Below are 15090 nucleotides of genomic sequence, written 5' to 3'. Positions count from 1 at the left end.
ATATACCTTGTGAAAACCGTTACACAACATTAACAACGTAACTGTTCATGTAGCATCACTACAGCCTTATTTACTCTGAGTATAATTACATATCATCTACATCTGTTAATCTGTCATCTGTGTACGAGACATATGAACAAATGAATTATTTATAGCAACCAACTAATTAATGATCTGCCAAGCTATAATTATTGCCTATCAATCGATCAATTCTTCGCGCGCGTGACTTTGATTTAAACAGCAGAGCTGTTCGCCAGGTATGGTAAAATCATGGAGCTGTTGGCGGAGAGAGGCATTTCTTGCCCGTAGGGTCATTCGGGTCATGGGTGCAGGGGTTAGGGTTCGTCCCTGTCAACGCCACGCCAACGACAGACACTGCCGGAGGTGATTGCGCCGCCGCCTCTTGCTGGCCGGGGCCGTTGCACTTCTTGCCCGGGTTGTTTGGGTCATAGGTGCAACCGCGAGGGTTAGGCTCTGACAGCGCCTCAGCCGCTTGGTGGCTGCCCCCGAGACGGCGTGTCACCGCGGCGTCCGCATGCAGCGACGCAGCGACGAGCATCAGCATCACTAGCAGCGCCACCGCTGCAGCTCCGGTGCGCGCAGCTTTGCCTCCTCCTCCCTTCATCGTCTGCAGACTGCAGTGTGATCTGTAGGCTAACTAGGTAGCTATAGCCTTGTTCGCGATCGAGCTCGAGCTGGGCCTGGGAGATCGAGTGTGATGTGTTGCATGAAACAATGAAGGGTGCGAGGGTGTGGTGGCTACTTATAGGCATGCAGCAGATGAAGATTCGCATGCATGCATGGATGCGTGGCGCGAATTCGCTTATCAGTGGAGCTGGTACGTGTTTTCAATGCATGCATACGTAAACCTCCGGCAAATGGTGTTCAGATGTGTGACCTCATCTACGTATGACTGTAAAATGAAACTGGTATGCATAACCCATTTGAAGGGCCAATTCGTTGGAAATTAGAACGGGTTGCCACGGCATTACGGCAATGATCTAGCCCAAGTCATCCATCAGCGCCGGTACAGACTTCGGACTGCACAACATTCGAAATGCAGCTAGCGGTTTGGTTGAATTCATTTGAGCTGGACTCAATGTCGACTTGAGTTTGGTACAGAGTACGGACCAGACCTGTCGAACATTCGTGACATAGTTGTCTACCTTAAGTTTCCCAGATATGACATTGCAGATCTAAAATTTCCCAACAGTTATTAGGCGTTAAAGTGGTCCGCTGACTTGACATTCTGTCTGACCAGAGTATATATTCCTTCGTTCTTAAATATTGATGGCGACCCCTAAGCCATTGGAGCCGAGGCTAATGTTCTGATGGAGAGAAGAACACATAATTAAATAGCTCTTGGGGAAGCTTCAGAACGAACAATTTCCACAAAATCATGATATATTGATTTCCTTCAAGGTACATCCGTAAACTATATGTGTATGTATGTGGGTAAGAAATTGCCAAGATGGATATTCTGCGTACTGAAGACCTTGAGATGCAGCTCGTATATGTGGAATTACGAACATCCCATTTGGTGACCAAACTAGATCATGAGATTTCAGAGTGTGGTCTGAATGACAGGTACAGATTTCAAGTACGGAAACGTTGAACACTTCAAATGTTACTACAAGGAAATTTGTCTGCCTACTTCGTTCATCCTTTTGAACGTTGAGTCCAGGGAGAATATGTGAATTATACTTCGTGATTAAAGACTTGGAGTCCTGACATGAATACTGGCTAAGACTACAACGCGGATCCACTGAACAGTATATGTATGCGGTGGCTTATGCCACTCCTAATGCTTCACGTAGGATACATTTTATGATTATGCCACCTAAGGACAGGCATGGAGCCCGGTGTTCAGACTCTAAGGAGGAGTCGAACCGGCGGGGGTTCGAGCCCCCGTCCTACACCCCCGGCCTCCTAAGAGGCCGCGCAAGTTGGAAAAGCGCCGTTAAAAAAAAAAACTAGTTTCTTTTTGGAGAAACAAGCCAGGCACAATAGTCAACGCAAGAAACAAGCTAAAAAAAATACACTGTAGTGCTTATCTATCTTCATGTGTTACTTGAAACAAGCAAATAAATGAATATTAATAGAAAATTGATGTGGATACATATTTTTAGATGTAGAAGAAACTTTGTATTGGAGAGATAATTTCTACAGTAATATCTACATGAGGTGGAAAGAGATAGACATTGCTTTAAGACATTTGCATTGGTAGTTGCCTGATCCCACCTTTCTCCCACTACTACAAAATCAGACTTATATGCCAGCTGTCGGTGTATCAGGAACCAGGGGTCCCTAAATCCCAAGGCCAAGCCAGCCATCCGCCGCATGGCGCCATTTCGCGAGATCTCTCCTGTAGGATGAGAAAAGATCAAGTCCCGGGAGAAGATGCTCGGGGCCACAGACAGTGGTCCCCGAGCACCCCAGTTCCCCGATGATCCACGGAGTCTAAGTACCGGGAAGAAAGTGCTCAGGGAGGTGTCCGCACACCCCCGAGCACCCTAGTCCCCCGACGATCAAAAGAGCCAAGTTCCGGGAGAGAGTGCTCGGGGCTGCGTGCGGCAGCTCCCGAGCGCTCGGTTCCCCGAAGATCCGTACAAGAGTGCTCGGGAGAGAGTGCTCGGGGCTGCACGTGGCAGCCCCCGAGCACTCGGTTCCCCGAAGGTTCGTGCAAGAGTGCTCGGGAGAGAGTGCTCGGGGAAGGTGAACAGTACCCCCGAGCAGCCGGTACCCCGAGGACAAGGATAGGCATTCTCGGGAGAGAGTGCTCAGGGACGAACAGTACCCCCGAGCACTCGGTGCCCCGACGACCCAGAAAGGCCCCCGAGGGGCCCGCCGATGAGGTGTCAATCAGTCAGAGGTCCGAGGCCGCATTTAGTGAGCGTGCGTGGCCTGACACCTCCAACTGCTCCCGCCGCAGCGTCAGTTCCTGCCATGTTTTGGCAGAGAGGCGTGGGGTTATTAATTGCACGGATCCCGTCCCGTGTCATCCGGTTTGTCTTGGGATAACATCGCGAGGATCAAGGCGTTCTGTCTGCCGCACTGTTGTGGCAGAGGAACAAGACAGGGCGGGCACACCGGGTTGCTCTGCGGCTGCCCGGTGGGCCCTCTCCACGGCGCCCGTTGCCAGGGCGTTTATGGCGACAGGTGATCGGGCCCTCTCCACCTCCGGTCACTTCACCCAGAAGAAATGATGATGCCTTTTCCAGTCATGGCGTCTTGGAACCTGTGCCCCCTCCTTCCCGTTCGAGGCATGTCTCGGCCGGCGGGTACTTAAAATAGCCGACAACTCAGGAGCAAGGGAACCCTCTCGGAAAAAAACTCTCTCGGAGAAGACCAACAACGGCGGAAGAACACCAACCACACAACGAATCAGACCGACGAAGAGAGACACTGTGAGCAAGGCTGAGCACAGTCCCAGCCGAAGAACAAGGAGCCTCAAGCTCTTAGTTAGGCCCACATCCTTGTAACCAGCAACATCTTTGAGGGACTTCCTCAGGATAGTTATAGCATCCATACAGGAGTAGGGTATTACGCCCCCGTGCGGCCCGAACCTGTCTAAATTCCGGTGCATTTACTTCTCCTTGCACTAGGTCGACACCCCCACCACCGGCCGTTGCATTCATTCCAATTTATTTCTCCGACGAACTTATTCAGGATCATCCCCCCGGCCGAATCTCTAAAAAGGGGTCTCTCGGGATCCCTGCGACAGGAGTTAATCCTCTGACACCAGCCCATCACTACCAGTTGCTAATGTGCCGGCAGTGATGAGGCATCACTGCCGGTTCAAAAGCCGCGCGGGAAGAATCAGCGAATGTGGCTTATGAGCCAGCAATGATGAAGGGTATCACTGCCGGCTGATGACTTGAGCCGGCATGATGCTTCACTACCGGGTGAAGGCACCTACCGGCAGTGATACCTGAAGTATCACTGCCGGCTCTAGCCATGAACCGGTAGTGATAGTTCGTCAAGTATCACTATCGGCTCGTATTATGAGCCGGCAGTGATACCCATAAGAAGCACCGGCAGTGATAACGGGTGAGTAGTGACTGGTCGGGTGAGTAGTGTCTGGTCGGGTATCACTGCCGGCTCGTGTTATGAATCGACAGTGATGGGGGTATCACTGCCGGTTAGTAACATGAGCCGGCAGTGATAATGGATGACAGTTTATCTTTAAAAATTCATAACTTTTTCATACAAAGTCGGATGGGGAAAAAATTTATATGAAAATTGTAGACCTCGACGAGAAAATTAATTAAATTTAAAATGAGGGTGAGTATTTTTAATGAATAGGGAATACTCTAAAAATATTAACAAAATTTGTTTCACTAATTTTGGACTTATCAATAATTAATTATGAATTATTAAAGCTTAGATACATTTCATTAACTAAAGAAATTTCAGTGCATATTTAATGTCTCCTAACATTTTTAAAGTAGATCATGTTCATACAAAGCTAAAAAAAACTTGTTTCATGATGTTTGGAGCTATATTTAGTTTCTTATGTATTTTACAAGTTTTCAGCCGATTTAACAGTGTACAAATAATTATATTTCGCATTTTCCAAAATATCCGAAATAAACAAAATATCTAAAGCCCTAAAAACCCTTTTGTACCAATGGCTATCTAGCCACAGCCACAAAAGTGGGCCTGAACATTTTGACCTCGGTAAAAATCAACTCATGGCTGGCTTGCACAATGCTGAGCGCATCGCGGCGGCACTGGCTGAGGTCGCCAGCAGCGAACGGTGGTGGAACCCGACCAACCGAGAGTACCCACAGAACCAGTGCGCCACGAGGATCTAGTTTAGGTCACTCAGGGCAGCCGGTGATGACCAGAAGGTGACCAATGCACGACAGTGGCTCGGTCCAGCACACTGGCGGCAAACGACAGCTTAATCGGTCCTGCCGGGACACCTACAACATCTATGTGGACGTGCGGATGCAACTGTGCAACTCTTGGCCATTGGGCCCAATCGGAGCATGTCCAAGGGGGTGGCGGCAGCTCGGTCACCATGGTTGCCCGCGCTGGTGATGGGCCAAAGGGAAAACGGCATGCACAACAGAAAGATGGTGACCCCGCAAAGCTCATTGTGTGCTTGGTTAGGGTGGAAAGGCTATGGCACGGTGGCGCGTCGCTGAGGGGCGGAGAGAGGCACCGGAGTTGGGGAAGAAGAGCGTCAGCGCGCGACATATTTGGCTGGCAGTGGTGCTTGGTTGCTCTTCTCGGTTTGGCTGGGTGAGAAAGTGAGCAAGTGCGTGCGTGCGAGAGAGAGAGAGAGAGAGAGAGAGCTGCAGAGGGGAGAGAAATATAGGCATCCGGCTAGATCCGCCCCGCTTGGGTCGGATCCGGCCACTGTCGCTCTGTTTTGCCAGTTGCCGAATCCTCCGTCACCCTCCATCACTGCCAGTCACCATCATCTCCTTCACCCCTCTCCCTCTGCTCCCTCTCAGTCTCGATCTGATCGTATCTGAGCCAAATCGGCCGCCTCTTATCCTCTCACCGCCTGACAAGTGGCCCCACTAAGCTGAGCTGCCTCATGTAAGCCGAGCTAGTGAGCCAAGCCGTGAGCTGTGCCTTTGAGCCGAGGGATACCCGAGCCAAGCCACTAGTTGAGCCAGTGAGATAGAGCTGAGCCGAGGAATATTCTAAGAATATTTATTTTCCTTTTTTCTTATTTAACCTCCCAACAAATCTTCTGAACCTCGTTTCTCCTCCATTCTAACCATGTATCCGCATATTATTCCACCAATATTCATCTAAATTCTAGATCTTTCCATCCATGTCAATTTCATTATATTTGGTAATATAATTCGTTTTAATATAATTTGTTTAAATCGTTTATGGGTTGCTGAAAACCTACAATTTGTTCTTTAGTTAGTTTTATTGTAGTTTTAGATCTAGATAAATTAGGGAACCATAACCTAAGCTATATCACTATCTTATAATGGGTTATTACAGACGGATTTTAAACCCTATCATAGACGGATATAGGTTCTGTCTCTGCAAAAGTACTTGTGATATCGACCTTGTTACAGATAATTTCAGAACCATCTAAAATACACTTACACACAGATAGAGTTTGCTAATAACCGTTGTGACCAATAAGAGTCACAGATGGATTTGTTTTTGAAAACTGTTTGTGTCTCCCTTTCCCCCTATAAGAAAATTTGTTTCTTCGGTCACATACATATACACTTTATGATTCTCAAATTAAGCACATTGACACATTGTTCAGAACATCGATCACACATTATTCACAACATCAATCACATATTGTTTATAACACAAAACATAGGCATTTATATATCACAAAAGTTAAGAATGTCACATAGATGCAAATCACACATTCAGAACACAGAAACCTAGCTAGCTATATATCATTGGTCGATCAACGCCGTATTCCAAAAGGATGAAATAATTGACATCAAGGTGACACCGTTTTCCAAAGAGACAAAAAATGATTGACAAACTTGAGTTGATCGATGCTGTCTTTCAAAAAGATAAGATGATAGACATCATCTCAGTCTCCTAAGATGATAGATGTCATCTCGTCTCCTGCGTTTCTGCATAATATCAACCCAAGAATCATCTTCAATTAGCATCCTGCAGTCATCCAGATCTGGCTGCACCTTGATGATCTGACGCATCAGCTAGAACCAGACCGCATTGCTGCCAAACCGCCAACCATGGTTTAGCAAGGAATTGGCATTTAAGCCTATTTTGTAGTTGACGAAAATGTCTCCATTCAGACGAACAACAATAGAGAAATTTACATCTGGAACCAAATGGAGAACGCGGTTGATAGCGTACACAAGGTCGACAAAGGGGGCATTCACAGCAACGAAGAAGACGAACTCCACCGGGCCAAAGTCGACGCCAAGCATCCGCGTAGTCGAAGCTACCATAGGGACAACACCATGCTACCACCTCTTGATTGTTGTGAATTATGCCATTGCAGATCTATGATGGAAAACAATGTTTTGCCATTAGTTGCATAGATTGAAGCAATGAAAACATCAGTGTAGTGAAAGGAACCACATGATATTCACCTCAGTGCAGTGAAAGGGATTCGGCCTTCAGTGAGATCTAGCTTCTCCCACGCGAATGGCGAGGGCGCATAACAATCCTCACTTCTCAATGTGGTTGAACATTTGGGTATAGCGAGTGAGGAAGAAGAACACTCCTCGCCGTTTTATATTGAGGAGAGACGAGGGGTTGTATGTGTGAAGCTAAAAGAGCCTTGGAAGACGAGCGATTTGTGTATGTTGGAAGCCAAAAGAGCTAGTGGAGACGAATGACCAAATTTAAAAATGTTTGTGGGTATTTAAATATAGTCGGGTGTTTATAAAATCCGTCTATGTCTACCTACTAGACATAGATAGATCTTACAAGAGACCGTTAGTGACAATATCATAGACAGATTTTTCTAAAAGCCGTCTGTGTGATAGAAACAAACGGATTTATAAAAACTGTCTGTGTGTTCATTCACACCTATACGCCTGGATTCTTACAGATACGTCTGTCTTAGCAATCGTTTAAGGATATTTAGTCTGTGACGGCTTCTAAGAAACCGTATGTGACATACCGTCTGCTTTTAATGATTTTGTGGTTGTGTATAAGGAATCTTAGTGCCTAGTATATGCTAGTTTAATTTGTGTAGATAGTAATTAAAAGTAGTTTCCTTTAGGATAAATAGTAGCTTAATTAGATAATTAACACTATATGAAAAATAGATAAATGAGACACGAAATGAGTGACGGGGCATAATATGACCCGTCACTGATGAAAAAAAGTGACGGGTCATAGTTGTGACCCGTCACTTATGACTTATCAATCATAAGTGACGGGTCATCCTAGGTCAGTCATAGGTGACGGGTCGTAGTTGTGACCCATCACCTATTATGACTCATAAGTGACGGGTCATCCTAGCCAGTCATTGGTGACGGGTTACAACTTGACCTATCACCAATGATTAACTCATCAGTGACGGTTCATCCTAGTTAGTCATTAGTGACGGGTCAATTTGTGACCCGTCACCAATGACTTGATCAATACATAGAGCTATCATTTTATGTATTATGTGTATATGTACCTCTAGGTATTCATATACTTAGGTTTATGTAGATATATATACACAACATTTATGGTTAATTTTGTAGATGTACATGATCGATATATAGAGCGATCATTTCATGTCATGCAAAAGTGCATGTACTCCTGGTTTATGCCATGTGTGTGTGTATATATGTATAGTAGTATAAATATATACTCATATATATATGTGTATTCTATGTTATTTTTCTCTATTCATTAGGGGTGTATATATATAATAACAGCCTTAGGAATATATATATATTGTATATGATGCTAATTTTTTTTATTTTTCTCTTATTTTTTCTCACTCAGTAGCACTACAATAGGAATTACTGTACATTTTTCTCAAGTTTGATGTAAGGGGTGGTAACTATAGACACAAATACGTGTTTCGAAAATGATGTAGAAACTTCCATGGGCGAGAACTCAATCTTCCAAGCAGTTTTTGGCCTAAAAAATTCATCAAAACCGATGTTGTAGATGTTCGTAGAGTAAAAAAAAGTTAAAATCTGAGTCCATATGCAAAAGTTATGCCCTTCTTACTAAAAGCACTCCGGATCAACATTTCAAGAAAAATGTTATCGGTGACAAGTCATAACTGTGACCCGTCACCTATGCAAGACGGGTCACAGTTATGACCCTGTGACCCGTCAACTATGACCTCCGGCCATGAAGGTTAAAAAGATAGCATATCCATTTTCTATCACAAGCACGTGATTGCTGAGATGGTAAGGGGGTCGCGCGCGAGGCCCTGGGCGCGGTTTGGAATCCTATGAAATGCAAAGATCAAAATATGTTGGAAAATGGTGTGGAATGGTCATATGCGATGGGCCCTATATTAGTGTGGCTCTCGGGTGAAAAAATATATTTTTGACTTTTTTCGTGTCAACAAACAGGAAAAACGTTCGTCAGTCATAAGTGTGCAGTTTTTTTTTTTGCTTGAGAAAATGTGTAATAAGTGTTCTTACAGAACATTGGAACATGAATTTCAAATTGAAACTCCCGTAATGCAAAGCTGAAATACACACTTTCGGATCACAGACTCAAACTCATTACTCTAGTTTCGACCTCTAGCTCCCATTAAAGAAAAAGGGGGAAACTCTAAAACCATGTTGTTAACGAATACTAACACTTTGTTAATTGTTGTAAACACAAGATCACAATTAGTCTCTCACAATTAGCATATTAGATGCAAACACAAGATCACACACTACTATAAAATCAGATTTATATGTCGGTCCATCACTGCAGTTTCCTAATAAGCCGGCAGTGATGTGGTATCACTGTCAGTTCGTAAGTCATCAATATATACCTTGTGAGAACGTTTTTGACGGATTGAACTGGTGAAACTGCTTCTGTAATTTGCACGTTCCAATTCAAGCGTGGACTGAGACGGAATCAATGCATGCATACGTAAACCCCCGGCAAATGGTGTTCAGATCTGTACCTCATCTACGTATGACTGTAAAATAAAGCTGCTGTGCATAACCCGTTTGACGGCCAATTCGTTGGAAATTAGAACGGGTTGCGACGGCATGACGGCAGTGATCTAGCCCAAGTCATCCATCAGCGCCGGTACAGACTTCGGACTGCACAACATTCGAAATGCAGCTAGCGATTTGGTTGAATTCAATTCATTTGCAGCTGAACTCAATGTCGACTTGAGTTTGGTACAGAGTACGGACTAGACCTGTCTAACATTCGTGACATAGTTGTCTACCTTGAAGTTTCCCGGCCATGCAGCTATGACATTGCAGACCTAAAACTTTCCAACAGTTATTAGGCGTAAAAGTCAAATACTGGTCCGCTGACACAAAATTGTGTCTGACCAGAGTATATATTCCTTCTTTCTTACAAATTGATGGCGACCCCTATGCCATTGGAGCCGAGGCTAATGTTCTGATGGAGAGAAACACATAAATAGCTTGCACTTGGGGAAGCTTCAGAACGAACAATTTCCACAAAATCGAGATATTGATTTCGTTCAAGGTACACGCGTAAACTATATGTGTGAATATACGAGGGTAAGAAATTGCTAAGATGGATATTCTGCGTACTGAAGACCTTGAGATGCAGCTCGTATATGTGGAATTACGAACAACCCATTTGGTGACCAAACTAGATCATGAGAATATAGGGTGTGTTTGGATTCCCTGCTCCGCTCGTGCATGCATCGACGGATGCAGCCGTCCGCTCTGCTCCGTTGTTTGGATGCCTGCACCGGTCGGAAGCGCTGCACCCGCCGGTGCAAATGCATCCGCCCAGCCAGGCCGGCGGGAAACGCCGGATTCGGCCGTTTCTCCCGGGCCTGGCTAGTGGGATGCAGCAGATTAACGCTAATGATGAATAATTAGTGAATATTAGCTCATATTAATATCTTTTAAATTAGATTAAAATTTAATATGATAAATTAAGTACTATAGAGTGTATTTATGTTAAATAAACATCATATTAATACTTATTTTTTATTTCAATCTCATGTAACATATATTCATGCGGGCAACTAAACATAATCTTTTCTCAGCCAGACTGAGCACATACAGCCAACCAAACAGACCCTACTACATCTCCTCAGCCTGTCTCAACTCAGCCTGCATGAGCCATACGAGCCAGGCTGAGGACGTTCGGGCAACCAAACACACCCATAGAGTGTGGTCTCAATGACAGGTACAGGTTTCAAGTACGGAAACGTTGAACACTTCAAATATTACTACATGAAATATTACCATATGAATTTCTGAATTTTTCTTCCCAACCATATGAATTTCATCCAAAGTTGTAGAAACATTTTATGAATTTCTGAACATCTCATGCCAACGATTACAATTTCATAAGTGGCTAGAGTGCATTCAGTAAAATGGACATAACTTTTACATACGGACTCCGATTTTAACGATTAGATAAGTTACATCTGTTCCTCCTCCACTTGGTCGGGTTCGACAAATTTTTTGACGCTAAATTTGGCTTAGAAGATTTAGTTCTCGCCCCCTAAAGTTTCTGCACCATTTTTGGAATACGTATTTGTGTACATAGCCGCCACCCCTTACATCAAACTTGAGCCGAAATATACAATGGTTCCTATTCTACTGCTGATCAGGTGAGAAATAGTAAGAGAAAAATAAAAAAATATTTGTGCCTACTACGCTGTCATACCCTATACCAGTTTTGTTCAACGTGTGAATGGAAATTTATGAAATAGGCTAAACATAAGTTGTAACTTGTTAATGCAATTTTATGTAAATGTTTGTAGTCTCATAACTCTTTAGTTTGAATCTTAGCTATAGCATGGTTATAAGTTTAGTGCTTACATTTGTGGCTTTTATACACAAATGTCCAGCTATAGCATGGTTGTAAGCTTTCTGCACAATATTTTTTCAAATATGAACAATACGTTGTGTATAAATATGAATGTAGAGGCTCATTTTCTCATTATTTTTGTATAATAGATGTGTATAAATCTCTCTCTTCTCTCGTATATATAGTCCTGCAGGAAAGAAGTCCTATTAGAAATCCATGTTAGAAGGACTGAAAATTCACATTTAATATATATATATATATATATATATATATATATATATATATATATATATTAGAATACAATGACATGCAATTGACGGAAGCAGCCACAAGAACCTTGTTAAAAAAAAGTATAAATAACAAATTATGCTAACCCTACTGAATAAATTATTCTGACAATGATTATCGCTTGAACAGTATAGTCTATAAGATCTAAATTTGTTTCCATAAAAGATACGTAAACGTCAGCCAATTCTCAGATTAATCCATGGCAATACATGGAGTGTGCAGTAGCAGTCTATAGGCACACAAGAAATATTTTAGGGTCATATTGGACTACCAAGAGCCAAACATCATCTACTATACTGTTCATGACTACATGAAACAAGCTAAGGGTGAGGGTCATAATGGACATAGATGATGGGTCATGCACCCGTCATCCCAAATACGTCACTGATAATTAGTCATTGGTGACAGATCGTTACCCATTACCAATAAGGTCATAGCTGACGGGTCGTAGAAGTGACCCGTCATCACCTATGAGCGTCTCTCATGTGCTTGTGAGCAAGACATAAGTGACTGGTAACCTCTTTACCTTAAGGGTGACAGGTCATAATGGACATGGGTGAAACAAGCTAAGGGTGACGGGTCATAAAGGATATGGGTGAAGAGGTTATTCGTCACTTATATCTTTCACCCATGTGCTGGGGAGAAGACATAAGTGATGGTTAACCTAGTTATCCGTTACTTATATTATATATAAGTGACAAACTAATAAGTCACCTGTCACTTATATGAACACATAAGTGACTGGTAACAAAGTTATCCATCACTTATGTGTATTTTACCCTGCATGATTGTATTATTTCCTAGCTTCATCCTGCAGTATAGCCAGAATTTGGTAGTCGTCTTCTCCCTGCAAACAATAGCAACACATCCAAATCCATATCGACAAACACACTTATATAAAAAGTCACTTCATCATAGAATCGCAAATGTTACAAAGTTTCCATCAATTCATTATTGAATCACATATGTTACAAAGTTCTAATCAATTCATATTACATAAAATCTCTAGGGTTTCTATAGTGCAACTCGTCATGTGGGTTAATGAGTTCAGACATCATGAACTCGGCAATCCATTGTTGAGTCCTCGGGAGTGCACTGTCGTCAAGAAAACAAGCTGAAAAATCACGCATAATTTGACGTGTAACTAGTGTCACATTATCCGGGAATTAAACTAATTACTAAAATTAATATTGAATAATCTTGAATTAAACTTACATCAGGGGATTTTATATCCTTTGATTGGAGCATGAGGACCATGTTCCACGCAACATAGAATCTGCAGGCATTGCCCGATGGTTATTAGTAGCACTGCAGAAAAGAAATTTTATGTTTAGATCAAAAGGAAAAAAGCTCAAAGGTACATCTGTTTGGTAGCACTTACAGTGAACTTGGTCTTGTGTGTCAATCTGCGACAGTCTGTCATGTTGTAGTCAGGATCAATTCGAAGGTACTTGTCAAAAGCCCTGCATAAAGAGGAATCGATTAGGGAACATTTGAATGTTAGAAAAGTTAAATATGTAAACTAAGCCAGGTAGAACTTATGCGTCGAGGAGTCCTTCTACAGCACTGTAATCACGCTCTTTAGGTTTGCCTTTTGGTCCTACTGGTCTTGACGAGTCGAGGTACCACATAAAGTTTCACTTAAGACAAATGACCAATAAGATCCAATGACCACCAGTGTTATGGGCGTGCACCAGTGTATTGCCTTGGCCACACAGTCCACTGCGTAGTCATGGTGAAGTTAGATAACCAAGATTTTAATGGCCTCAGGGTCAAGAAATCCGAGAGGCTCCTTGTTCTTCCTTGTTTCTTAATTAGTGATATTAATTAGTGATATTAATTAATGAATATTCAGTTTCAAGAGACTTACAATGTGAAGATTCATAATAATGATACGTCCATTGCATCAAGGTTGAAGAGGTCGTATAAGTCATTGAAACCCACAAGAAAGTAGCCATCATCTTTTAAGAAGTGACGTCATTTGTACTGTATGACTATGGCTTAAGTATTGGTGTCTTTAGAAGTCTGCATGTAGTAATTATGCAGGTCGACACATGCTTGTCTCGCTCTTGTTAGGTCAACTATCGTCAGGAAGGGCTTCCCATATTTGAATTTTGTGTGGGCACTAATCCACGTTGCTCTGATGTATGTGGACTTCTTTGCTAATATAATGGCCTTCGACCTCTTCGGCATGTCCTTCTTAGAGCCTTTCTTCTCGACCTCATTTTCCGTCTTATTTGGGCTCTTTTGGGGAGACGACATTGGAGCTGGAAGTGAGGCTGCTGGATGAGGAGGAGAAGGTAGTGAAGCTGGCTTCTCTGGAAGTGAGGGGCACAGCGGCGGTGCACTTGAAGCTTGTTCAGACTGGGATGCACTGGAGACCATGATGTCGCCCCTCTTCCACTGGATCCTTTGCCGAAGAGTTTCACCTAAAGTTGTCACTTCATCATTTGGGGGAACTCCAACACGTGATCCGTGGTATTGCTATGTACCATGTCTACCATAACCACGGCATAGCCAGCACATATCAGAACCGTATGTAAGATGCAAACATCTAGAAGCAGTTGGTCCTTTGCAACCTCGATGAGATACTCGTCAGGACTGATTACAAGGTTGCAGGGCGTGGGCCATTCTAGCAGATCAATAGTATCCGCTTCAGTCATGGTAGCAGCTACTTGTTTATGGACCTCCTTGCAGGTGCATCTACTATTCCCTATAATTCTAGGGATAGCTTCGGCTGGGATGGTAATCTCTATTCCCTGTGTTGTAAGCGTTTGCATGATGTTTGTGTAAACTTTCCAGGTGATGTCCTTTGTCAATGCATCCACGTCCACTGCACCCGATCTCTTTATCTTCTTGTACATTTTGAGGTATTCAGGAAAGTCGTATTTCCAGTCCCGGGAACTTAATACACCTCGCACTCGACCTGGATGCTCCAGGTTTCCCAGCGCCATTGAGAGAACATCATGTTCCCTGACCCCAGTGAAAGAACCTTGGCTCGATTCTACTGCCTTTTGTTTTAGTTTTTCTGTGACTGGCTGGGTTTCGTTGTTTCTAAATGTGATTTCTCCACTTTTAGATAGCTCACCCCTTGCACACAAATATGATTGCGATGTCTCTGGAATTGCAATCAAGGATTCTCATGTCCTTCTTTGGCTAACTTTTCATTCTCTGCCTACCATTTTGTCCTTTTCCCCACGTAACCGGTTGCGTCAGTCCTGTGGTTGTGCTTGTTCCTAGCCCGAAGTTGCTTCTTCTCCTCACTCTCGTTTTTGAACTGTTCTGAGTTCTTCATCTGCACAAAAGCATCTCAATCTTCCTCTTTCAAGTGCATGTAGTTCGCGAAGGGTGCCACCCCTTTAGCCAAGAACCGATTAACAAGCTGGCTCTTAAAGC

Source organism: Phragmites australis, chromosome 17 (assembly GCF_958298935.1).
Source record: "Phragmites australis chromosome 17, lpPhrAust1.1, whole genome shotgun sequence".
Classification (NCBI taxonomy): domain Eukaryota; kingdom Viridiplantae; phylum Streptophyta; class Magnoliopsida; order Poales; family Poaceae; genus Phragmites; species Phragmites australis.
Note: the sequence above shows the minus strand (reverse complement) of the source record.